General features: G+C 41.8%; 1 pseudogene; it reads right to left on the bottom strand.

The window, feature by feature from the left end:
• Positions 1-25692, bottom strand: Plrg1-ps1 (pleiotropic regulator 1, pseudogene 1; annotated as a pseudogene).

Here is a 25692-nt window from a genome sequence, read left to right as displayed (position 1 = left end):
TTATTGTAAAATATAAAGCAGCGATGCTTTCTGAACATGAGCTTCCATGAATGACTGGATATGCTCAATACCAAGCAATGAACAGGACAGCCATGAAGACACTAAAATCTTTCTCTTGATAATTTCTGGTTTCCAGCTGACTGGGTGAGTTTCTGTCAAGGTCTCACCCTCTCTGTAAACTTTCATGGTTTTATCAGCTTCAGCTGTTAGTACCCAACTTTCTGACTGATGGAAAGCACAGGCAAATTACTCCTGATTCACTGTCCAATGACCCAGGCTGTAGAGCCACATGAACATGTTGAAAATTATAGCCAGTTCTCCAGTCCCAAAGGTGCACAGTGGCACTGTCAGCTCCAGATACAAGTACTCCATCGGTACTGACTGCCAGCATGTTAATAATTGCATTGTGACCAGAGAGATTTTGAATGAAGCCTTCACAGGGAATTCCCACTGCTTTATGTTATCTATAGAACCCAACGCAAATGGGTAATGTTGTGGATGTAAGACTGCAGCCCTGACAGATTTCTTATGATTCTCCAACGTTACTCTTGTCTTTCCAGCTACCAGATCCCATAATCATAATTTCCAGTAATAATCTGTGGCTCTGCCGCTTGGCATCTCACAGTAGCAACTGCATTTGTGTCCAGACAAAGTGTGTACACTTGCTTGAGTTCTTACATCCCAGATCCGTACAGTGGACTCTTGATTGCAAGTCACTAAGACATTGATTGTTGGATGCAAATCCAGACCATACACTGCACTTAGATGACCATGATAGTGCCATATAACCTTGTTATATTCAAAATCTCAGCACTTCACTTGTTTGTCTCCTCCACAGGAGAATAATTAAGGGTTCCTCATGCTCACCATCCCACCATGCACTGAACTGATGTGGCCAGTGACAGCTTTAATTTGCCTCTAGCCAAGTCCCAAATCTTTACAGTTCTGTCAGCAGATCCAGTATCAAACCACTGATTGCCATAGTGATATACCTAACCTAGCCAAAATGCCCACTGCCCTGGAGAGTTTCCACAGTGGTTGCTACTGGGTCTGGGGCATGGAAGGGGCTTTGTAAGCCATTAATGCAGAGTTCTTGGTATTGCCAGTCTCCATAATCATAGAATTAATTGTCATGGGCTCGGAATGATCAGAGCCGCTGGGTGTCAGTGTCAGTACTCACTTCCGGAAGGAAAAGTACAATTTGCATCAACTCTGGTCTGAGACCATAATGCCACAGCTAAGGACTGTGCAGTTGACCCACTTGACATTCTCTGGAGCTTTAGTCTACTCCTGTACAGAGAGGAAACTCAAATGATTTTGAGTTTGAAGATCTGGAGAAATTAAAACATGGTGAAATTGGTTACTAAAGACAGCCCCTGTCGTTGCCTGTTTCTTTAACCTCAAAGGAGATTTTTTTCCAGAACATATTCAGAGAGAGATTTTAAATAGTTCAGAATAAGCATTGTTGCCTGTCTTAGAAATGGACCAAAGTCTCTGAGGGACCGATTCTCACTGTTCTGTGTTAACTACGCACGTCCTGAAGTTTCCTCTGAGATAAGGCCTCAAGATGACCTAAACATTAAAGAAATGATAAACACTCCCAATCTTTCCAGACAAACACCCTTTCCTTCTATTTCAGTTTTGCTTTCCATAATGAATATAATTGGACAGAACCATCAGTTAAAGTGCCCTGACCTTTCCTGTCCTCCATAGAACAGGGAACCCAAGGCCAATCACATGGCCTATACCTTGATGGATTGACACAATGAAAACATCCAAACTGATTTCTGTGCTCTCAGCTCCCTTTGTTTGGTGAATTGCCTTGTTACTTGAGTATTCAAAATATTCTTTTTTTTTGCTTTAAATTTCCAAAGACTGCTATCTAGCATTGTTAATTTGTTAGTGATTTCAATATGCCATACAACTATTAATAGGTTTTACTGAAGAACCAGAAATAGCTTATGGTAAAGTGACAACATATATTTGTAGAGGGCCGCTATAACATTCGCCACCACAAGATGGCGCTGGCTTCCACTGCGCCCCACGTGGAAGGCCAGAATAGCTTTCACCATTACAAGATGGCACTGCCCTCTGCCGCGTCAGCCGACTTCCTTTCAGGAAGCTAGCTGTGTGCGCATGTGCAAGAGTGTGTTCGCGCCAAGTCTTTGCCCACCCCGGGGCGTGCCTATGAGATCATGGGTAAGCGACCAATCAGGTGTGGACACGCCACGCTAGGGTGTATATAAGCCGCGCCATTCCGGCATGTGGGGCTCTCCTTAAGATTCAGTAAACGTTTGGCTGCAGCAAGGATTCGTATGTCCCCGCGTGTTTTCTTGCTGGCGAGAGGTCGCGCGGGACATTTGGTGCCGAGTACCCGGGACAAATGCCTCACCATCGCCGGCGCCGAGGAGAGCCTCCATTCACAGAGAGGGTCCAGAAGCTGTGGGACGCGGGTGAGACTCTGAGAGACAATGTTTAGCCTTGATCTGTTCCACCTCACTCCTTTGCTAGATGCGGCGGAAGCCTCTATTATTGTTTTGGCAGCCCTCGGGTTTTTTCTATTGGCCTTTGAGTTTCTAGCTACCATCAGGCAGCGTCAGAGGTCGCATGGGAGCCGCCCAGCTGTAATAGCAAAGCAAAGAGCGCGGGAGGAGGGCCAAGGCAGCATGTCAGAAACAGGGTTGAGTAAAAAATTAAAGAGCTCAAGGAAAGATTACAAGCAGACAGTCCCCTCCAATGCGGAGGCGAGAGGTTGGGGAAAAAACGCCTCGGAAGAGAAAAAGGGAGGCGATAAAAGGAACACAATATTTTAGGAGAAAAAATTTGTCTTTGTGCTTGTAAAAGGTGTGATTAGGCTCTGGAAACTTCACGGAGTCATACTGATCAGATTTGATAGAGGTAGACCGCCTGAAAAATTTATTCAGGAGAATCAAACAAAAAGATATCTCAATTCTTCATTTTTCCTACCCCCTACCCCCAAGGACATCTCAACGCCCATACACAGCTTGATGGAGTTAATGTAATTGGGTTGTGAGTGGAAATATTCAGGACTGTGTTTCACTTCCATACCATTTGTGAATGTCAGTCGTGCTGCTCAGATATCCCGTAATATATCTCAGTATCTTAAAGGAATTTGGTTTCAACACGTTGATGGACTAGTCCAGGAATTGAGGCAATCCATTGTCCATGTCAACTCCACTCGAGTGGATTGTCACCGTGGAAGTGGTGGGAAAGGGGAAATCCTACCTCTCTGCTGACTCCTATTGGAATCTGGGTTCCTTTGGTGGGACACCATCTAGTTTTTCCCTCTATGTGTATTGTCTGTCTTTGGTGCACCAATCTGTCCATGTCTGTCAGTTTATGTCTGTGGTTCTTGCTTCTCGTTGTTTAAATGTTTTATGTTTCATGTTCAAAAGAGAAAATGGTAAAAACTTTATCTGCCAATTGTTCATATCTTGATTTGGTTTTAACTCGTTTCAAAAAAGGAACAAATGAATAAAAAGCAGTTTCAATCAGTCCCTGGAGCCCTATATCTGTAGCCAGGAGTCTAGGTCAGCTGGAGAAGCTGCCCAGGGATGAGCGTCTGCATGAGCTGATTATTAGACTTAGCAGGTGACAAGGTGAAAAGTCATAGCTAGAAAAGTCATAATGGTGTTTGGTCTAAATATTAAAGATATGTCTAGCCACTTCAATTTTGTTTCTCATTGGTTTTAAATGTATAAATATGCTCTACATGCCTTGGTTGTGGACTATTGGCTTTTAAGTTATTGGATATGGTTAAAAAGGTATAATATTGGTAACAGAAAGTTGACATAAAGCTGGTAATTTGGATAAAGTCATTCTAGACAACATGTGACATGAGCCAACCTAGGGAAACAGGTCTAAATTGAGATAATATTTTTATAGAACTCTTATCCTAGAAACCAGGCTTCTAAAAGAATTTAGGACAATGTTTCTTTGTTGAGGTATTGGAGACCGCACCATCGTGCGTTGATATGCAGGAATTGGCAGTCAAACTTTGTAGCATGAAGGATAGACTCGGTGTCTTGGAGACTAGATTTTGGAGACTAGATTGTTTGTTGGAGGTTGAGTTTTGCTTTCCAAAGTTGTGGTTTGCCCTGAAGTTATCTGTATTTTAATGCTAATTCCACTGCCCCAAGGACAGCTGCCTAGTCACTACTCAGAACTCAGGTGACCTTGAGGTTGTGCTCTGGTGTTACAAGGAGAACTTAAGGATTTGATTAAGGATTGCCAGTGTTACATTGACTAACTCAAACTTATTTATAATTGAGGAATTGCCAAAATACCTCACCTTACCAGAGGACTTAAGCCTTTGTTATCCTCATTGGAGATAAAGCTTCAGTTGTGTTAATACAGAATTGTAGGCTAGAGTCATGGAAGTATTTTAAAAAGAAACCTGGTGAAACATACCTTATTCCAAATATCAAACAACTTGGTTATTACAAAATACTGATATTTGGCCTATCACTTATACAAATTTTTCAGGCAAAGTTGATAATTTTACTCTTTGCATGCTTTTGTATTTACTGTAAATTTGTGCATGCAACCCATAGAAAATGCGCTTAGCGTATCTATGGGTGGTTCATCTAATGAAAAGGCTACATGTATGATTGGATCACTTGTTTATTCTCTTGAGTTCCCCCTGCTTCAATACAGGCTATTAAATTATGTGCTGTAGCCACTGTTTTTAAAATGTTAAAAAATCAAGCTTTCAATTCATATACTGATAGCCAATGTGTGGCTTGTGGTTTCACAATTGATTAAAAAGTTTTCCTTTTTTTTTTTTTAGATACTACTAACCCTTAAATTTTACAATTAGTTAATGCCTTATTGGAGACAAGTTTTCTACATGAAATCAGTGAGTGATGATTTCAGTGTGAATGTCTGACAACTCACTGTCCTTTCAGTGCTCTGGCTCAGACAACTAAACAAAACCATAAACCCAGCTCTTTTAAAATGGTAATGGAGTTGATAACACACCCTCACGAAAAGAGGAAGACTCCATTTGCTTACTTTCAACGCCCAGCCTCACCCTGCCAACTCAGGGATTTCTAAATAAGGCTAAATCTGGACCTTGTTTACAGGATTCGGCATTTCTAATTAATGCTTAAAACTTATGAGGTGCTGGAGAGATGGCTTAGTGGTTAAGAGCACTAAGTACTGTTCCTTTGTAGGCCATTTGGGAACTCAAACTAGATTGCCTGGACCCCTTAACGAGGGAGGACAATGATAGTAGTCAGTTTATATCTTAATAAATAAAAAGGGGGAGTTATATCCCTGTATGTTATGTATGCTATACAATTATTTAATAATACTCCTTTTATTTCCAATTTTAAAATTTGGATGCCAAGGAACTCTGAATGTTTATGGCAACCTACAACTAGGCATACTTCTGCATTTGGCATGATCCTGTCCAGGTATTTTATATGGGGAAGAGGGAATGTTTGTGTTTTTTGTACAGGATGCTACAAGAGTATGCCAGCTGCCAGAGGTGGTTGCTGAGATTTGCTGATCCTGGGAGCATGAAGATTCAGCTCTCGTGGTTTGGGTCCCTGGAGTCATTCCTGTGTCCTTGGAGGAAGACGGAGGATTCCCCCACATCTTTTGTCATCACAGAGATTTTGCCGTTCCTGCAGTCAGTGTTACCGCTGCATGTGTCCCGTCCCACTATGGCCCACTCTCTGACCTTCTGTGCACTGCTGCTTGATGGAGAAGACTGGACTCCAACTGTTGCTGCCCCCCTTATTTCCCTGGTGACTCTTGCTGCCTTAACTGGTGTTGTCATTTTACAGACTGTAGCTTCACAGGAATGCCACCTGCGTAAAGCTGCTGTGGACTGGGGAATTCTGTCCTGGTTATGCAGATCTCAGACATGGTTCCATTGCCTGCTGGTTGTTCCAGAAAAGAATGACTGATCCTGAACTGTCCTGGGAAAGACCTTGTTACTTTCGCTGCTATTGTAGCAGCCATTTACTGCTATAGCCATTGTGTCTACAGTGTCTGGAGTTATCCTCCCCCAATCTATTTTTAGACAAGCACAGTGGGTGAACTTTGGAGTAGTTGCTAACAATTGGGAATTCTAAATTTTATTATAGGAGCGGCTTGACTACGGCCCTTGGTGGTAACAGCTGAGGAGGACCAAATGAGGTGCCCACTACTTATCGGGAGTGGCTCTGTTTGGTGCAGCCCTATGCTGTGGATTAGTGTTCATGCTATGGTTGGTTTGCACACTCAGATCTCAACAGAAACGTGACAAAGCCGTTATCACTCAAGCACATGTGGCCATTGAACAAGGGGCCTCCCCTGGAATTTGGTTATCTATGCTCAGGAATTAATCGGTATCTGAGTTCTCTGCTCTTGCACCCCATGGATCTGTGGATCCATTGCACTGGGATGAGAGAGACTCAATGATTCCTTTGATCAGCCCTTCCACATTGCTGAGGTTTCCTCATTGCACGTGATAGGGTGATCATGATTGTTATAAATAAAATAATAAGGGGGGGATGTAGAGGGCCGCTATAACATTCGCCACCACAAGATGGCGCTGGCTTCCACTGCGCCCCACGTGGAAGGCCAGGATAGCTTTCGCCATTACAAGATGGCGCTGCCCTCCGCCACGCCAGCCGACTTCCTTTCAGGAAGCTAGCTGTGTGCGCATGTGCAAGAGTGTGTTCGCGCCAAGTCTTTGCCCACCCCGGGGCGTGCCTATGAGATCATGTGTAAGCGACCAATCAGGTGTGGACGCGCCGCGCTAGGGTGTATATAAGCAGCGCCATTCTGGGGCTCGGGTCTCTCCTCTCTCCTCTTCAAGATGTAATAAACGCTTTGCTGCAGAAGGATCCTGGTGTCCGAGCGTTGTTCTTGCTGGCGAGACGTTGGGCGCACAACATATATTACCATCTTAAACTAAAACCTTCCATAGCAAAGTATGTCGTTGAGCATTTAGTTGAGAAAACAGACATAAAATAAGATCAAGATGGAAGGTTTAGTTTTGTGTTCTTATTAGGAGCTATGAAGAAACTGGCTGGTAACTTGCAATCATCTCCCTCTAAGAAAAGGAACCTGCCATTCCTAGTATTTCAGAATAGTGATTCAATGTCTTGGAAATTTATATACCCTTATCATTGACATCTTACCGAAATGATTAAAATTATGGCTGAAATTGTTGCTTTAGCCATACAATTGTAAACATTTCTTTATATGTTGACTTTTTTATTCATGTGTTTTAAATAATAAATAAAAGCAAAAATGAAACAAAGAATGCTATTTAATGATTTCCAAAAAGGAGAATGTGGATTTCCTTCGATACGTTTTATGTATAGGTGTATAGATTTATTTCTGGGTTTTTGATTGATCCAGCTGTCTCTTTTTATGCCAATACCATGAAGTATTTATTATTATTGCTCTATATTGTAGCGTGATTTCAGGGATGATGATATTGCCAGAGATTCTTTTATTATTCAGTATTGTCTTAGCTCTCCTGGATTTTTTTGTTTTTTGTTTTTCTATATGAAGTTGAGAATTGCTCTTTTAAGGTCTACAGGAATTGTGTTGGAATTTTGAAGGAAATTGCATTGAATCTGTAGATTGCTTTTGGTAATGTGGCCACTTTTACTATGTTAATCCTATAGATTCATGAGAATATCAGATCTTTCCATCTTCTGATATCTTTCTTCAGAGATTTGAAGTACTTGTCATATAGGTCTTTCACTTGCTTTGGTAATGTTACACCAATATATTTTATATTATTTGTGACTATTGTGAAGGTGTTACCTACCTAATTTATTTCTTATCCCATTTATCATTTTAAACATGTTATATATGAATGCGTTATTATATGCACTAGCACTTATTATTGTCTTAAAGGATAAAAACTTTGATGAATTCCTTATGATTATAAAGTTAACCATAATGTACACTGTGGGAGTTTGAATGAGAATGGTCCCCATAGACTCATATGTTTGAATGGTTGTTTTCCAGTTGGTGGAACTGTTTGGGAAGGATTAGGAAGTCTAGTTAAAGTAGGTTTGGCCTTGTCAAGGAGGAGTGTCACTGAAGGTTGGCTTTGAGGTTTCAAAATCCAAATTAGCATCAGTCATCTTTCTTCCTCTACTTCATGGTTGTTGTCTTAACATGTATGCTCTTAGATATGGCTCCAGTTCCTGCCTGCTTGCCTATTGGCATACATTCCTCCACAATGGTCAAGGACTCATTCTCTGAATTAAGAGATATTTCTTGTATAAGGTACTTGGGTCATGTTATTTTTTTCATAGCAATAGTTAACTAAGATGTATAGGTACATATACATATATAGATATATATACTGATCAAAACATTCATTTACTGAGAACCCAAATGACACAAATATATTTATGAATGAGTCATGTGACATTATAGTCTTACATATGCCAAAGGGCTACCAAAAATGAACAAATAGAGAATAGTATTGTAAATGCTCCTTGTTATTTCACATTTTACCTGTTTCTTTTGTGCCTTGGGACTTTTAGCACACAGCTCTACTGCCTTGAGCTTGTTCTCCACCTATAAGCCATCTGGGTTTTATTATATCTTTAATTTTCCTTTTTTAAAGTTATGATCATAATCTAAAAGATTCCTGAAAGCGAATGTCTTATCTGTTTTGACATTTATTACATGTTCACAAACATTAATGAAACACCTAAAGGATTTTCTAAAAGTGTGTGTGTGTGTGTGTCTGTGTGTGTGTGTGTGTGTTTCTGCTGATTTTATGTCAACAAAAGATTAAGGAGGCATAACTTTCTATCTGATTAAAATTTCTTGAAAATGTGTGCATTTTGCAGCTGCTATAATTGTACAATATTTGTTTAAGAATGTAAGCAGTATTTTGTGTTCCTTCACTCAAGGTAGTAAATAAGTGACATTTAAAAAAGAAAAACCTGTAGCTCACACTACCCAGAAGAATCCTGACTCCCAGGTGCTCTAACATGCCCAGGATCACAAGTGAGGAGGACACAACAACTGCCACAATACCTGGGGTAACTGGGACCCCCAGGATCTAGGGACGCAGGAACCCCTGCTCAGCCAGTGGCACCGCCTCCTTCTAGTTTGAACCTGCACCTGGAGCAAACATGGGGCACCAACTCTGCACCCAGTCCCAGAACTCTGAGAGGTATCTTGACTCCCAGGTGTTCTAGAATGTCCAGGATCACAGGTTGAACCAGCACCCAGAGCAGACCTGGGGCGCTGGTTCTAAATCCACTCTTACAACACCCAGAAGAAGCCCAAATCCCAGGAGCTCTGAAATGCCCAGGATCACAGGATCACAGGATCACAGGATCACAGGATCACAGGATCACAGAGGAAGCTTGACTCCTAGGAGATAAGACACACCCAGGAACACTGGAGCTCTGACACACTCAAGACTACAGTTGAGGACAAAACACCTTTCCCAATACTCAGCATAACTGGGACCCACACGGGAATCAGGGTAACACAACCCCCTGGCCAACCAGAGGCACAGTTCCTTCCAGCTTGCACCTATGCCCAGAGAAAACCCAGGGCTCTGGCTCCCCACTCACTGCTGCAACACCTAAGGAAGGCATGACTCCCAGGAGCTTTGACACAACAGGATCTCAGGAGCTTGGTCACACCAGGATTACAGGATCTCAGAGGCAGCTTGACTTCCAGGAGCTCAGATACACCCAGGATCTCAGGATCACAGTATCTGAGAATAAGAAGATCACAGAGACAGCTAGACTCTGAGTTCTGACACAACCAGGATCACAGGAGGGACAGGCTCCAGTCAGAGACAAGATCAAGTAGCACTAGAGATAACCAGATGGTGAGAGGCAAGTACAAGTACATAAGCAACAGAAACTGAGGCTACTAAGCATTGTCATAACCCAGTTCTTTCACTACAGCAAGCCCTGAATACTCAATCATACCAGAAAAGCACAACTTGAATTTATATTTCATGATGATGATAGAAGACTTTAGATAGGTCACAAATAGCTTCATTAAAGAAATACAGGAGAACACAGGTAAACAGGTAGAAGCCCTTAAAGAGGAAACACAAAACTCCCTTAAAGAATTACAGAAAAGGGAAGTCCCACACCCGCGGATCCTGGCCCGCAGCAGCTCTCTGCTCCCAAACCCCGTGGTAGAGAGACCTCACTGCCTGGTCAGGTGGGCACTCCTGAGGCTGCAGAGTGGAGGAGACCACCAACACTGCCCACCCCTGCCCACATCCCTGGCTCAAGAGGCAACTGTATAAGGCCTCTGGGTTCCCGTAGGGGAGGGCCCAGGAGCGGCAGGACCCCTGCGCCTGAGACACCAACGGAACCTGAAGGAAACAGACCGGATAAACAGTTCTCTGCACCCAAATCCCGTGGGAGGGAGAGCTGAACCTTCAGAGAGGCGGACACGCCTGGGAAACCAGAAGAGACTGCACTCTGTGCACGTCCAGACGCCAGAGGAAAACACCAAACGCCATCTGGAACCCTGGTGCACAGAGGCTCCCGGAAAGAGCGGCGCAGATCTTCCCGGTTGCTGCCGCCTCGGAGAGGACGTAGGCAGTACCCCACGAGCAAACTTGAGCCTTGGAACCACAGGTAGGACCAACTTTTCCCCTGCAAGAAAACTGCCTGGTGAACTCAAGAAACAGGCCCACAGGAACAGCTGAAGACCTATAGAGAGGAAAAACTACATGCCCGAAAGCAGAACACTCTGTCCCCATAACTGGCTGAAAGAAAACTGGAAAACAGGTCTACAGCACTCCTGACACACAGGCTTATAGGACAGTCTAGCCACTGTCAGAAATAGCAGAACAAAGTAACACTAGAGATAATCTGATGGCGAGAGGCAAGCACAGGAACCCAAGCAACAGAAACCAAGACTACATGGCATCATCGGAGCCCAATTCTCCCACCAAAATAAACATGGAATATCCAAACACACCAGAAAAGCAAGATCTAGTTTCAAAATCGTATTTGATCATGATGCTGGAGGACTTCAAGAAAGACGTGGAGAACTCCCTTAGAGAACAAGTAGAAGCCTACAGAGAGGAATCGCAAAAATGCCTGAAAGAATTCCAGGAAAACATAAATAAACAAGTAGAAACCCATAGAGAGGAGACACAAAAATCCCTGAAAGAATTCCAGGAAAACACAATCAAACAGTTGAAGGAATTAAAAATGGAAATAGAAGCAATCAAGAAAGAACACATGGAAACAACCCTGGACATAGAAAATCAAAAGAAAAGACAAGGAGCTGTAGATACAAGCTTCACCAACAGAATACAAGAGATGGAAGAGAGAATCTCGGGAGCAGAAGATTCCATAGAAATCATTGACTCAACTGTCAAAGATAATGTAAAGCAGAAAAAGCTACTGGTCCAAAACATACAGGAAATCCAGGACTCAATGAGAAGATCAAACCTAAGGATAATAGGTATAGAAGAGAGTGAAGACTCCCAGCTCAAAGGACCAGTAAATATCTTCAACAAAATCATAGAAGAAAACTTCCCTAACCTAAAAAAAGAGATACCCATAGGCATACAAGAAGCCTACAGAACTCCAAATAGATTGGACAAGAAAAGAAACACCTCCCGTCACATAATAGTCAAAACACCAAACGCACAAAATAAAGAAAGAATATTAAAAGCAGTAAGGGAAAAAAGTCAAGTAACATATAAAGGCAGACCTATCAGAATCACACCAGACTTTTCGCCAGAAACTATGAAGGCCAGAAGATCCTGGACAGATGTCATACAGACCCTAAGAGAACACAAATGCCAGCCCAGGTTACTGTACCCTGCAAAACTCTCAATTAACATAGATGGAGAAACCAAGATATTCCATGACAAAACCAAATTTACACAATATCTTTCTACAAATCCAGCACTACAAAGGATAATAAAGGGTAAAGCCCAACATAAGGAGGTAAGCTATACCCTAGAAGAAGCAAGAAACTAATCGTCTTGGCAACAAAACAAAGAGAAGAAAAGCACACAAACATAACCTCACATCCAAATATGAATATAACAGGAAGCAATAATCACTATTCCTTAATATCTCTCAACATCAATGGCTTCAACTCCCCAATAAAAAGACATAGATTAACAAACTGGATACGCAATGAGGACCCTGCATTCTGCTGCCTACAGGAAACACACCTCAGAGACAAAGACAGACACTACCTCAGAGTGAAAGGCTGGAAAACAACTTTCCAAGCAAAGGGTCAGAAGAAGCAAGCTGGAGTAGCCATTCTAATATCAAATAAAATCAATTTTCAATTAAAAGTCATCAAAAAAGATAAGGAAGGACACTTCATATTCATCAAAGGAAAAATCCACCAAGATGAACTCTCAATCCTCATCTTCGGTTGGTTTATATACAAGTGTGCAATTTCTAGGCTTGAAAGTAAAATGATGCTATCTGGTGCTGGATAGAGGAGCCTTATTTTTTATTATGGCAGCTTGCTATTTTTGTAACATGGTGATTTGGTTGAACACAATAAAGTACAGTAGTAACTGATCTCCCCTTCTTCCTGGATGAGTGAGGAGATGATTAAATGTTGATGTCAGCATCCTTGAGCATATTCAGATGAGCTTCTGCTTCTGTTGAAAAGGATGCTGTGTTTGATTGTGGTCCGAAGCTTTGAAGCACTACTTGGCATCTCCTTCCTTGGAGGTCTCACTGTTTAAACATAACAGATTTGATAGCTTGTTGGTAAGGTGAGGTCCAGCTTGTCTCCACTAGGTCATCTTCATGTGAATCCGGTGGTTATACGGTTTTGTTTTAGGGATATTTCATTTTTTTAATAACGGTTTTAGCTGACATTCATGGAGAGAATGAATCCTTAGAACTGTGCCACTAGTGAAAGGAAATCCTGTCTAGAGTATGTTTCTTTACAAAGCTGTATCACACCATCCTTTGGGCCCTCTGCTGGAAAAGTAGAATCAAGTCTCAAATAATGCCTTTTAAATTGCATCCTTTAGTATTATAGATGTAGGACAGTACTGTATCATACCTCTGGATGTAAAATAGCCTGTACCTGCTTTATGATACGTAGTAGTGACCGTGCTTTATCAGAGCTGTTTTTAATGATGTTGCTCAGAATGTTTTCTTTCCAGATGATGATTGAGAAGCTAATTTAAAAAAAAAATGGTGCCAGGTACCACAAGAGTAACAGAACTGTGCTGTTTTCTCGGGTTTTGTTTTTTTTTACTTTTTTTTTTAATGGAGTGTGCTGGATGTCTCTACAGTTTTGTTCAGATGACTGCAGAACCTGGAAAAGCTGTTGCTGCTGTTGATGCATAACACACTGCTATTATTGGTCTTTTTATATAAATATAAATATATATATACAGATAAAAAAAGAATTACAGAAAAATACATCCAAACAGGTGAAGGAATTAAGCAAAGCCATCCAAGATCAAAAACAGAAATAGAAATAAAGAAATAATAAAAGAAATCACAAAGGAAAACAAACCTGGAGATGGCAAACCTAGAAAAAAGATCAGAAAGCATTGATACAAGCATCACCAACAAAATACAAGACATAGAAGAAAGAATCTTAGGGACAGAAGATACTATAAAAAAAAATTGACACAACAGTAAAAGAAAATTCAAAATTCAAAAAGCTCTTAACCCAAAACATCCAGGAAATCCAGGACAAAATAAGAAGGCAAACACCTAAGGATAATAGGAATAGAAGATATCGAAGATTCCCAACCTAAAGGGATAGAAAATATTTTCAACAAAATTATAGAAGAAAACATCCCTAACCTAAAGAAACAGATGCCCATGAACATAGAAGAAGCCTAAAGAGCCCCATATAGACGGGACCAGCAAAGAAACTCCTTCTGTCACATAATAATCAAAACACCAGATGCAAAAAACAATGAGAGAATATTAAAAACAGTAAGAGGAAAAGTTAAAGTAACATATAAAGGCAGACCTATCAGAATTAAACCAGACTTCTCAACAGAGACTCTAAAAGCCAGAAGATCTTGGATAGATGTCATATAGACCCTAATAGAACACAAATGACAGCCTAGCCTCTGATAATCAGTAAAACTCTCAATTAACATAGATGGAGAAACCAAGATATTCCATGAAAAAACCAAATTTACACAATTTTCTTCCACAAATCTAGCACTACAAAGGAAAATAGATGAAAAATTGTAGCATAAAAAGGGAAACTACATACAAGAAAAAGCAAAAAAGTAATTTTCTTTCAACAAACCCAAAAGAGGATAACCACACAAATATAATTCCACCTCTAACAACAAAATGAGAGGAAACAACAATCACTTTTCTTTAATATCTCTTAACATCAATGGACTCAATTCTCCAATAAAAAGTCATAGACTAATAGACTGGATACATAAACAGGACCAACCATTTTGCTGCATACAGGAAATGCACCTCAGTAACAGAGACAGATACTACCTCATAGTAAAATGCTGGAAAACAATTTTCCAAGCAAATGGTCAGAAGAAACAAGCTGGAGAAGCCATTCTAATATTGAATAAAATCGACTTTCAACCAAAAGTTATCAAAAAAGATAAGGAAGGACACTTCATACTCATAAAGGAAAAATTCACCAAGATGCTCTCTCAATTCTAAACATCTGTGCTCCAAATGCAAGGGCACCAACATTCATAAAAGAAATCTTACTAAAGCTCAAAGCACATATTCCACCTCACACAATAATAGCGGGAGACTTCAACACCCCACTCTCATCAATGGACAGATCATGGAAACAGAATCTAAACAGAGACACAGTGACACTAAAAGTAGTTATAACCCAAATGGATTTAGCAGATATCTATAAAACATTTCATCCTAAAACAAAAGAATATACCTTTGCAGCGCCTGATGGTACCTTCTCCAAATTTGATCATATAATCAGTCACAAAACAGCCCTCAACAGATACAAGAAGACTGAACTAATCCCATGCATCCTATCAGATCACCACTAAATAAGGCTGGTCTTCAATTATAACAAAAATAACAGAAAGCCCACATACACATGGAAATTGAAAAACAGTCTACTCAATGATACCTTGGTCAAGGAAGAAATAAAGAAAGAAATTAAAGATTTTTTAGAATTTAATGAATATGAAGGCACAACATACCCAAACGTATGGGACACAATGAAAGCAGTGTTAAGAGGAAAACTCATAGCTCTGAGTGCCTCCAAAAAGAAACAGGAGAGAGCATACATTAGTATCTTGACAGCACACCTGAAAGCTCTAGAACAAAGAGAAGCAAATACACCCAAGAGGAGTAGATAGCAGGAAATAATCAAACTTAAAGCTGAAATCAACCAAGTAGAAACAAAAAGAACTATTCAAAGAATCAGCAAAACCAGTAGGTGGTTCTTTGAGAAAATCAACAAGATAGATAAACCCTTAACCAGACTAACCAGAGAGCATAGAGACAGTATCAGAAATGAAAAGGAAGGACTAGAGAGATGGCTTACTGGTTAAGAGCACTGACTTCTTCCAGAGGTCCCATGCTCAATTCCCAGCAACCACATAGTAGCTCACAATCATCTATAATGGGATCCGATGCTGTTTTCTGGTTTGTCTGAAGAGATCTATAGTGTTCTCATAAATATTAAATAAATAAATAAATAAATACATTTATTTATTTTCACTTCTTCAAAAAAAAGAAGTGAAAAGGGAGACATAACAACAGAATCCTAGAATTCAAAAAAATCACCAGATCAATAAAACTGGAAAATCTGCATGAAATGGACAATTTTTAAGACAGACCCTGGTCCCAAAGTAAAATCAGGACCAGATAAACTATCTAAAATTTCCATAACCCTAAAGTCCCCCATTGAAAGTCATTGAAAGTCCCCCAACCAAAACAGAAGCCAGGACCATATGGGTTTAGTGCAGAATTCTCAGTCCTTCAAAGCAGAAGACCTAATACCAATACTCTTCAAACTATTCCACAAAATAGAGACAGAAGGAACACTACCCTGTTCATTCTATGAAGCCACCATTATGCCTATACCTAAATCACACAAAGACCTAACAAAGAAAGAAAACTCCAGACCAATATTTTTATGAATATCAATGGAAAAATACTCACGAAAATTCTCACAAACTGAATCCAAAAACACATCAAAGTATTCATCCATCATGATCAAGTAGGCTTCATTACAGGGATGCAGGGATGGTTCTAAATAAAGAAATCTATCAACATAATCCACTATATAAACAAATTCAAAGAAAAAAAAACAACACATGATCATTTCATTATTTGGTGAGAAAGCATTTGACAAAATTCAACACCTGTTCATGGTAAAAGTCTTGGAAAGATCAGGAATTAAAGGCCCATACCTAAACCTAGTAAAAGCAATATACAGCAAACTAGTAGCCAACATCAATCTAAATGGACAGAACCTTAAAGCAATCCCACTATAATCACGGATCAGACAAGGCTGCCCACTCTATCCCTACCTATTCAATATAGTACTTGAACTCCTAACCAAAGCAATTAAACAACAAAAGGAGGTCAAAGAGATACAAATTGGAAAGAAAGAAGTCAAAATATCACTATTTCCAGATGATAAAATAGTATACATAAGTAACCCCAAAAGTTAAATCAGAGAACTTATAAACCTGATACACAACTTCAGTGAAATGGCTGGATATAGAATTAACTCAAACCAATCAGTAACCTTCCTCTAGTCAAAGGACCAACAGACTGAGAAAGAAATTAGGGAAATTATATTTTTCAAAATAGTCACAAATAATATAAAATACCTTGGTGTGACTCTAACCAAGCAACTGAAAGATCTGTATGACAAGAACTTCAAGTCTTTGAAGAGAGAAATCAAAAAAGATCTGAGATGGAAAGATCTCCCATGCTTATGAATGGGCAGGATTAGTATAGTAAAAATGGCCATCTTGTCAAAAGCAATCTACAGGTTCAATGCAATCCCCAACAAAGTTCCAACTCAATTGTTGATAGAGTTAGAAAGAGCAATTTTCAAATTCACTTAGAATAACAAAAAAAATCCACAACAGTGAAAAATATTCTCAACTATAAAAGAACTTCTGGGGTAATCTCGATCCCTAACCTCAAGCTGTATTACAGAGCAATAGTGATTAAAAAAAAACTGTTTGGTATTGGTACAGAGACAGGCAGGTAGATCAATGGAATAGAATTGAAGACCCAGAATTGAATCCACACACCTATGGTCACCTTATATTTGACAAAGGAGCCAAAACTATCCAGTGGACAAAAGACAGCATTTTCAACAAATGATGCTGGTTCAACTGGAATTCATCGTGTAGAAGAATGCAAATAGATCCATTCTTGTCACCCTGTACAAAGCTCAAAAACCAGATATACTAAAACTAATAGAAAAGAACATGGGGGAAAGCCTCTAACCCATGGGCACAGAGGAAATTTTCCTGAACAGAACACCAATGGCTTATGCTCTAAGATCATCAATCAACAAATGGGACCTCATATATTTGCAAAGCTTGTATAAGGCAAAGGTCCCTGTCAATAGGACAACCAACAGGTTGGGGAAAGATCTTTACTAATCGTACATATGATAGGAGGCTATTATCCAATGTATACAAAGAACTCAAGAAGTTAGACTCCAGAGAGCAAAATAATCCTTTTTAAAAATGGGATGCATAGCTAAACAAAGAATTCTCAACTGAGAAATATAGAATGGCAGAGAAGCACCTAAATAAATGTTCAACATCATTAGTCTTCAGGGAAATGCAAATCAAAACCACCCTGAGATTCCTCCTCACACCAGTTAGAATAACCAAGATCAAAACTCAGGTGACAGCAGATGCTGATGAGGATGTGGAGAAAGAGGAACACTCCTCCACTGTTGGTGGGATTGCAAGTTGGTACAACCACTCTGGAAATCAGTCTGGTAGTTCCTCAGAAAGTTGGACATCGGACTACCCAAGGACCAATGTATACCATTTGTAGACATATGCCCAAAAGACGCTCCAACATATAACAAAGACACATGCTCCACTGTGTTCATAGCAGCCTTATTTATAATAGCCAGAAGCTGGAAAGAACCCAGATGTCATTCAATAGAGGAATGGATACACAAAATATAGTACATTTACACAATGAAGTACTACTCAGCTATTAAAAAACAATGACTTCATGAAATTCAAAGGTGAATGGATGGAATTAGAAAATATCCTTAGTGAGGTAATCCAATGACAAAAAGGACACATATGGTATACACCCAATCATAAGTGGATATTAGCCTGAAAGCCCAGAATACCAAAGATATAATGCATAGACCACATGAAGCTCAAGAAGAAGGAAGACCAAAGTGTGATCCTTCAGTCCTTCTTAGAAGGAGGAACAAAATACAGGAGAAAATACAGAGATAAAATGTGGAGCAGCGACTGGAGAAAAGGCCATCCAGAGACTTCCCCACTTGGGGATCCATCCCTTATACAGTCACCAAACCCAGATACTATGTGGATGCCAAGAAGTGCATGCTCTCATGAGCCTGATATAGCTGTCTCCTGAGAGGCTTTGCTGGAGCCTGGCAAATATAGAAAAGGAGGCTCACACACAACCATTGCACTGAGTATGGGGTCCCCACTATACAAGTTAAATAAAAGACTGAAGAAGCTGAAGGGGATTGCAGCACATAGGAAGAACAATAATATCATCCAAACAGACGCCCTCAGTGCTCCCAAGGAATAAACCACCAAACAAAGAGTAACATGGAGGGAACCATGTCTCTGGCTGCATATGTAGCAGAGGATGGCCTTGTTAGCCATCAGTGGGAGGAGAGGTCCTTGGTTTTGTGAAGGCTGAATGCCTCAGTGGAGGGAAATGCTTCCCTGTTGTAGAATATTTGATTATTCTACACAGAAAACCTAATTGTTAGTAAAATATAAAAGCTTAAATAGATGTAAGATGCACTTAGGTATGTCCTGAAGAGATTCAGTTTGGGTGTGCCTCTAAGAGCTCCCATAGATTAAAAAAATGTTAAAGGATGGAAAGTTTCTTCTAAAGGAAGTTGCTTGAAGAGAGTCTGTGGTTTTTGCTCTATGACTGGAGGCAAAGTCAGCTCAGTGGCCTTGAGCTTTTCCATTAAGGTGAAATACTTTGGCTCCTATTGACTTGGCTTGGAACTCCATTCCCTCCCATCCCCACCAAGATAGCAACACACCAAGGGTGCAATCCCCCCTCCACCGTGTGTGTGTGTGTGTGTGTGTGTGTGTGTGTGTGTGTGTGTGCCCTAGAACCAACTCTGGGTAAGAACTGCAGAGAAGCAGGTGGCAGGGCACAGCTAAAATGGTATTCAAGGAAAGAAAGCTAAGAAGTCCTCTTGGGTTTGAAGCACCTCAAGAGAAAGGCCATCTAGCCTGTAGAATGACACAGATAGAGATTTCTAAAGTGTTAGCAGTTTCGTTGTAGGATTATAAGGCTCGAAGTGAATCTTAACTACCGGGAGACCCTCCCCTCACCCCAAGTGAGACAGAAGAATGGAGTTCGATGCAAACGCAAGAGGTTTATTTTTCCTGCCCATCCGGGGTTGACCCTCAATCAGCTCCTTGTGGCCAGTGACTAGAAAGCACCCCCAAAAGGCTGTAACAAGTTTTCATACTTTTTAGGGGCACAGGTAATATCAGCAAGGTTACAGTTCAAACTTGCTGTCATATTGACCTTTAAATCTATTGGCTAGCAAGCATATGACATGCATTTGAATTCTATCTGAGAACAGAGGGTCAGGTGACTATCAGTCAGTACATTCTTCAGTTTTTCAAGAATGTTCCTGCTCCTCCCAAGAACAGTGGGTGGAGAATGGGACTTGGCCTTGACATGAGGCAGTGGGTGTAAGGCTGGCAAAAGCCTCCAGGGTCCTTCACAGGAACTCCATAACCTACCTACTTTCTACCAGGCCAAGCCTATTAATAGCTTTTACACTTCAATAAGAACTAGGGTCTTTCATTACCTTAGAAACAAAAGCAGGACCATTATCAGATCCAGTTAACTTGGCCACCCCCAACCTCAGAAAGATTACTTCTAATATCTTCTTGGCTACCACAGTAGCTGTCTCCTGCTTGGTGGGGAAAGCGTCAACCCATCTGGGGAAAGTGTCTACAAACACTGGAAGGTATTTGTAACCATATTTTCCTGGCTTTACTTCTTAAGTAAAATTGACCTCATAAACCCCAGGCTGCTGCTCTCCCCTAGATCTCTTGCTCTGTTTGTTCTTGACTGCATAAGCATTTACTTGCTGATGTATCTTATACTGTTCTACTGTCTTTTGGCTAAAAACCTAAGGTCCATTATATATATACCTTAGATCCCTTGACTGCTTGGATGAGCTTCTTATCCCCTAAATGGGTCCATCTATGCATTTAGTCAAGTAAGTCCTCAGCTTGCTTTCTGGGGAGTATAGTTTTTCCCTCTTGAGTACACCATTGTCCTTCCTTTTCTAGGTAGTAGTTGGCAGGGTGGCTAGCAATCTGAGTCCTTTCTTCTTCAGTATATTCTAAGTGAGGCCATCCCTTAGTCCAGTCCCATTTCCCAGCAGTTGTCTCTTGCAGGCAACAACTAGGATAGGCTCCTATATAGTCACTTCTTGAGTCACTTGATCTACCTGGTTATTGCCCCACACCACTGAGTCTGTTCCCTTCTGTTGTCCTGGGCAATGAATAATACTCACAGTTGCTGGCTTCATCAGGGCATCCAAGAGAGCCAAGATTTCCTGGGTTTTTATTTCTTTTCCATCTGATGTGAGCAGTCCTCTCTCTTGGTATATAGCCCTGTGGATGTGGGCTGTGGCAAAGGCATACATGCTATCTGTGTAGATGTTAATTTTCTTGCTGTCACCAAGTTCCAAGGAAAATTAGCTCCACTTTCTGTGCTGATGTACTGGGAGGGGTAGAGGTTCAGCCAACCCACCCATGAAGAAAACTGTTCCTGTCTGTAAACCAGGTAGCCTCAGCTCCTTGCAGAGGTCAGTTGGAGAAGTCTTTCCACCATTCATGGGTTTCTGCCAGTATTTGACACTCGTGCTGTGGTGGCTCCAGGTCAGGATCAGGCAGCAAGGTGGCCGGATTGAGCCCAACTGGTGGGGAATCTAGTCCATGTCAGCTAACCTGGGTCTTTCCTTTCAAAGGTGAAGTATTCTTGACTTTGGGGTGCCAAGGTCAGACAGAAGAAAGCATCTTTCAAGTCTAAAACCATGTATCAAATTCTAGAAGGTAGCAAAGAACTCAACAGAGTGTAGAGATTAGACACAGTAGGGTGGATGTCAGCCATTCTACCATGGTTTACCTCTCTTAAGTCCTATTCTGGGCGATAATCGTTAGTGCCTGGCTTCTTAAGTGGCAGGAGTGGTGTGTTCCAGGCAAAAGGGCACTAAGCAACACACCAAGCTAGAGGAGTCAGAAGATATGTGACTTAATTCCTTCTAGTGCCTTTCCAGACATCGGGTACTGGCACATGGAGGCAGGATCAGCCTGGGTCTTAAGTTCCACATAAACATTCTGCAAATAAGCATGACCTAGCCCAGCCATTTCAGTCCAAGAAAGAGGAAACCTTTCCAGCCACCAAATAATATTCTCTGTCTTTCGGGTATTGATCTTAAACAATTTGTATTTGTCCTCCAGCCTAACAGTAAGGACCTGGACAGGTTCTTCAGCAGACCCCCATAATTGAAGCCTTTGGGAAGGAAGTGGACCTGAGCCCCCATCTTGGAGAACAAATCTTTCCTGAGCAAGACATAGGGACAGTCAGGGATGACCATGAACGAGTGGAATATCTGGCCTATGCCCAGGTCCACAATTCTCAATTCTTTAGGTAGTCCACAAATACATTTTGGTGCCAGTGGCTCCATGGACCCAAAATATGTTTTTATTTTTGGAAACAGTGCCATCGGCTTGTAGGAAGACCGAATGTTGAACCCCTGTGTCCTCCAAGAATTGAGGGGGTTTCCCCTTCACTCTCAGAGTTACCCTGGGTTAGGAGAGGGTGACCAAACCCCATCCTCCCTAGCCACTGTCTTCCCCCAGACCTTTGCCATTTGGGAGCACTTTTCCCAAGAGCTGGGATTTCCTGCCCCCGGCTTTTGTTTGTTAGGGCTCTCAGGCCCAGTGGCCCTTCTCCTTGCAATATATGCACTGGTCCTTTTCAGGGAGTTTTCTGTCTCTCTTTGGTTGGAGTCTTTCTTCTCTGCTTTCCCTAACTACTGTAGCCAAGATTCTCTGTAAACTCCTTTCCTGTCACCTTTCTTTATGTATCTCCCTTTCATGTTTTTCTCTCCCTTTCTCTGCTCCTTCTCTGTCTCCCTGTTATGGTAGACTTTCTCAACAACCTGCACTAAATCCCTCAACAACTTAAACTGTAGTCCCTCTAACCTCTGAAGTTTCTTCTTCCTGATATCTCTGCTAGCCTGGTCTATAAAAGCCATAGTCATAGTAACCTTGTACTCCTCAATGCTGGTGGGGTCATAGTGTGTATATTGGCAGAATGCCTCCACAAGACACTCTAGAAAAGCTGAGGGTGACTCCTCTGGTCCCTGCTTAGCCTCACATACCTTGGTCAAATTGGTGGGCCATCCTTCAACCCCCTTGGGACCTGCCAACGGAGTCTGGTGGTAGACCTTCATGTGCTCCTTACCTCCTGCCATATTAAAGTCCTAGTCAGGTCTAGTCAGGAGAAATCTGCTGTCAGTGACAGCCTGGTCAATCGATGGTGTCCCCGTGTCTGAGGGGACATTCTTTCTGGCTTGCTGCATTAGCCTCTCTCTCTCTTCAGTCATGAAGAGCACTCTCATGAATTGTTGGATATCATCCCAGGTGGGCTGATGAGTAAATAAAACAGTCTGAGATTAATCAGCTCCTTGGTATTACCTGAAAAGGGAGGTTTTGGGCCTTCGAGTTGCACAAGTTGGCCAAAAAGAAAGGCCAATATTGCATGATTACAGCCCTCATCTATGGCCCTGTAGACTCAGAGGGGGAGGGCCACTCTTGTATTGGGTGAAGGGGCACTTTTGCTCCAGGTTCCCATGGCTGGTTCTGGTTCTGAGGGTCCCTCCCCACCCTTGCCCCTGGCTGAGACCAGAGGAAGGGAGGATAAAGGGATGCTGGATGAGGTCTTGGGGAAACCCTTGAGGAGGGGCTGTGGGAACTGGGGTCATGGTAGGGGGGTGAGGGGATGGAGGACCTATCAGTATCAGATCCACTGTGGAAGGGTCCTGGAGGATGTTCTTCTTTACAGGTCTCTGCAGGGTTCTTCTTCATGGCCAGGACCTGTGAAAATCTTGGAGATAAAAAAGCTTTTTTTTTTCCCCATTAGATCCTTCCAGGTAACTATATAAGGCACTTGGTCTGGGTTCCCGAGGGATCCTGGTCTAAAGATCCTTTCCTTTGCTGCTTTGATCACCTGCAAATCAAGGGTTCCTACCGGTCCCAACTCAGAAGGTGAGCTATTTGGAGGAGCAGAGAGTAACTAACCTACCCTTTTACTGCCTTACTAGTACTGACAAGTTTTCTCTTCCTTCCCCAACTTCCCTCCAGTGGTTAACTAAGATGTTTAACAGAGTAGATTCAGTCTGTCCCATGTCAAAAACTAGCGTCAGTCGAAGTCCAAGTTCAAGAACACATAGAAAGACAATCAACACACAGGCAGTTCACCCCAGCCAAGGGTACAGAGCAAGACTCAGTTGGCTCCTGCCAATACTGAAGTCCAAACACAAAAAGAAAGACAATCAACACACAGACAGCTTGTCCCTTCCATGGGCACAGAAACCAGGTAATCAGGCGACTTGGCCAACTTATGCTGGTATCGAGTTTAACAGGTGACTCAGCCAGCTTACGCTGGTATTGAGTCAAACAGGTTCCAAAAAAAAAATGAAGTCCTCTTGACTACCTCGGTTGGGGGTACCTGACTACCTCCAGACTCCCTGAGGTCACAAACTTAAGGCACATCTGCCAGCCCAATTTGACCACACCAGACCAGAGGCTCTCTAAGCCTTGCAGACACTCTTGAGCAAACCAAAAGCAAGACAGACAACACAGATACAGACAACTGCTATACCTGACATCAAGCTCGAGCTATTCCTCTGACAACCGTTCCTCTCCCTTAAGGAGGGGGGATGTTCTGACTTTCCCAGCCAACACACCAAATGTAAGGCTTGAAGTGAGTCTTTACTACCAGGAGACCCCCTAAGTGAGACAAGAGAACGGAGTTCGATGCAAACACAAGAGGTCTATTTTTCTGGTGAGTCCCAAAGCATATTGACCTTTAAATCTAGTGGCTAGCAAGCATGACACACATTTGAACTCTACCTGGGACTTTGCAGAGGGTCAGTCAGTATATTCTAAGGATTTTTTTTTATTCAAAAATGTTCCTGTGGGTGGAGAATGGTACTTGATCTAGCCTTGTCCCCCGGCAGGAGTGGGAAGCTGTAAGGAGGGTGTGGGACGGGAAAAGCCCTTAGGGTCCCTCACCATCAGGTTTGTAAATGGATATTTTGTATATAGTTTTAAAAAAAGTCACCTTCCTGAGCTAGCAGGTTTTTTCCCCAGTTTATGCCTCCTGTGCAAGGACCAGCCTTGGCATGGAGAGGGGTTTGGAGAGAACGGCTGTGTATGAGCAGGGAAAAGGACAACTTTAAGTCTTAGTGGATCCAAGATGAGGACCTGCGTTCTGCTTGATAAACTTTCTAGTCTGCTTCTCTCTGTGTTCTGCTTCCTCTCTGGACATTTCTCTGTCTGTATTCTGATGGCTTGCTATGCTAAAAGATCTCTCTCTGTGTCCATGTCCTGCTTCCGTGTATGCGTGTGTGTGTGTGTGTGTGTGTGTGTGTGTGTGTGTGTGTGTGCTCTTTTTATCCTAAAAAGTCTCTGGATAGCTCATCTCCTGCAGAACACAGGTCCAGTCTTTTATTTTACATATCAGTCCAGTCATATACTCCAATTCTTTTTTTTTTTTTTCTATTCTTTTTTTCGGAGCTGGGGACCGAACCCAGGGCCTTGCACTTGCTAGGCAAGCGCTCTACCACTGAGCCAAATCCCCAACCCATATACTCCAATTCTTAAGAGACCGTAAGCATACAGTTTTTAATCTGAACATTGCAAAAGAGTTCAGAGATTTGTCTGCCTTTTTTAAACACAAAGGATAAGCTAGTTGGGTGGAACCCTGACCTAAAATTGCCATTCCTACCACACCTGGGCCTAACTTCCTTGATTTGTCCTAGGCTGACCTTGAACTCAGGAATCTGCTACCTCTGTATACTTCTGACAAGCTGACTCATGAAGGCAGCTTCTTTTGTTACTTTAGATTGGAGAAGCCCCTTATAATTCATATTACATCTTTATATTTTGCATAGTTGAGAGATTATACATTTTTGAGCTGAGGTATCCAGAGCTCTTTCTCATAGCCTTAAAAGTTGTCCTGAAGGTCCCATCATTTACCATTTTGCTGAAACATTAGCCACACCTTTGCCTCCTGGATTCGTGCTGTCTCAGATTATAATAAGCTTTAGAGCACTAGAGCTGGGCAGATATCAGGCCCCTATGCTGATTCGTCTTCTTACCCATGGTAATCCCTTCTCCATGTTCTTCCTGGGCTGTTCCAACAGGCCAGCCCTCATGGCCATGCCCTCACCATCCATGGCAACTTCCTTCTTCTTTCCCCTCACTCTCCTCAT

This window comes from Rattus norvegicus, chromosome 4 (genome assembly GCF_036323735.1).
Source record: "Rattus norvegicus strain BN/NHsdMcwi chromosome 4, GRCr8, whole genome shotgun sequence".
Lineage (NCBI taxonomy): Eukaryota > Metazoa > Chordata > Mammalia > Rodentia > Muridae > Rattus > Rattus norvegicus.
The sequence above is the reverse complement of the archived record's forward strand: the minus strand, read 5'-3'. Positions and strand labels throughout refer to the sequence as shown.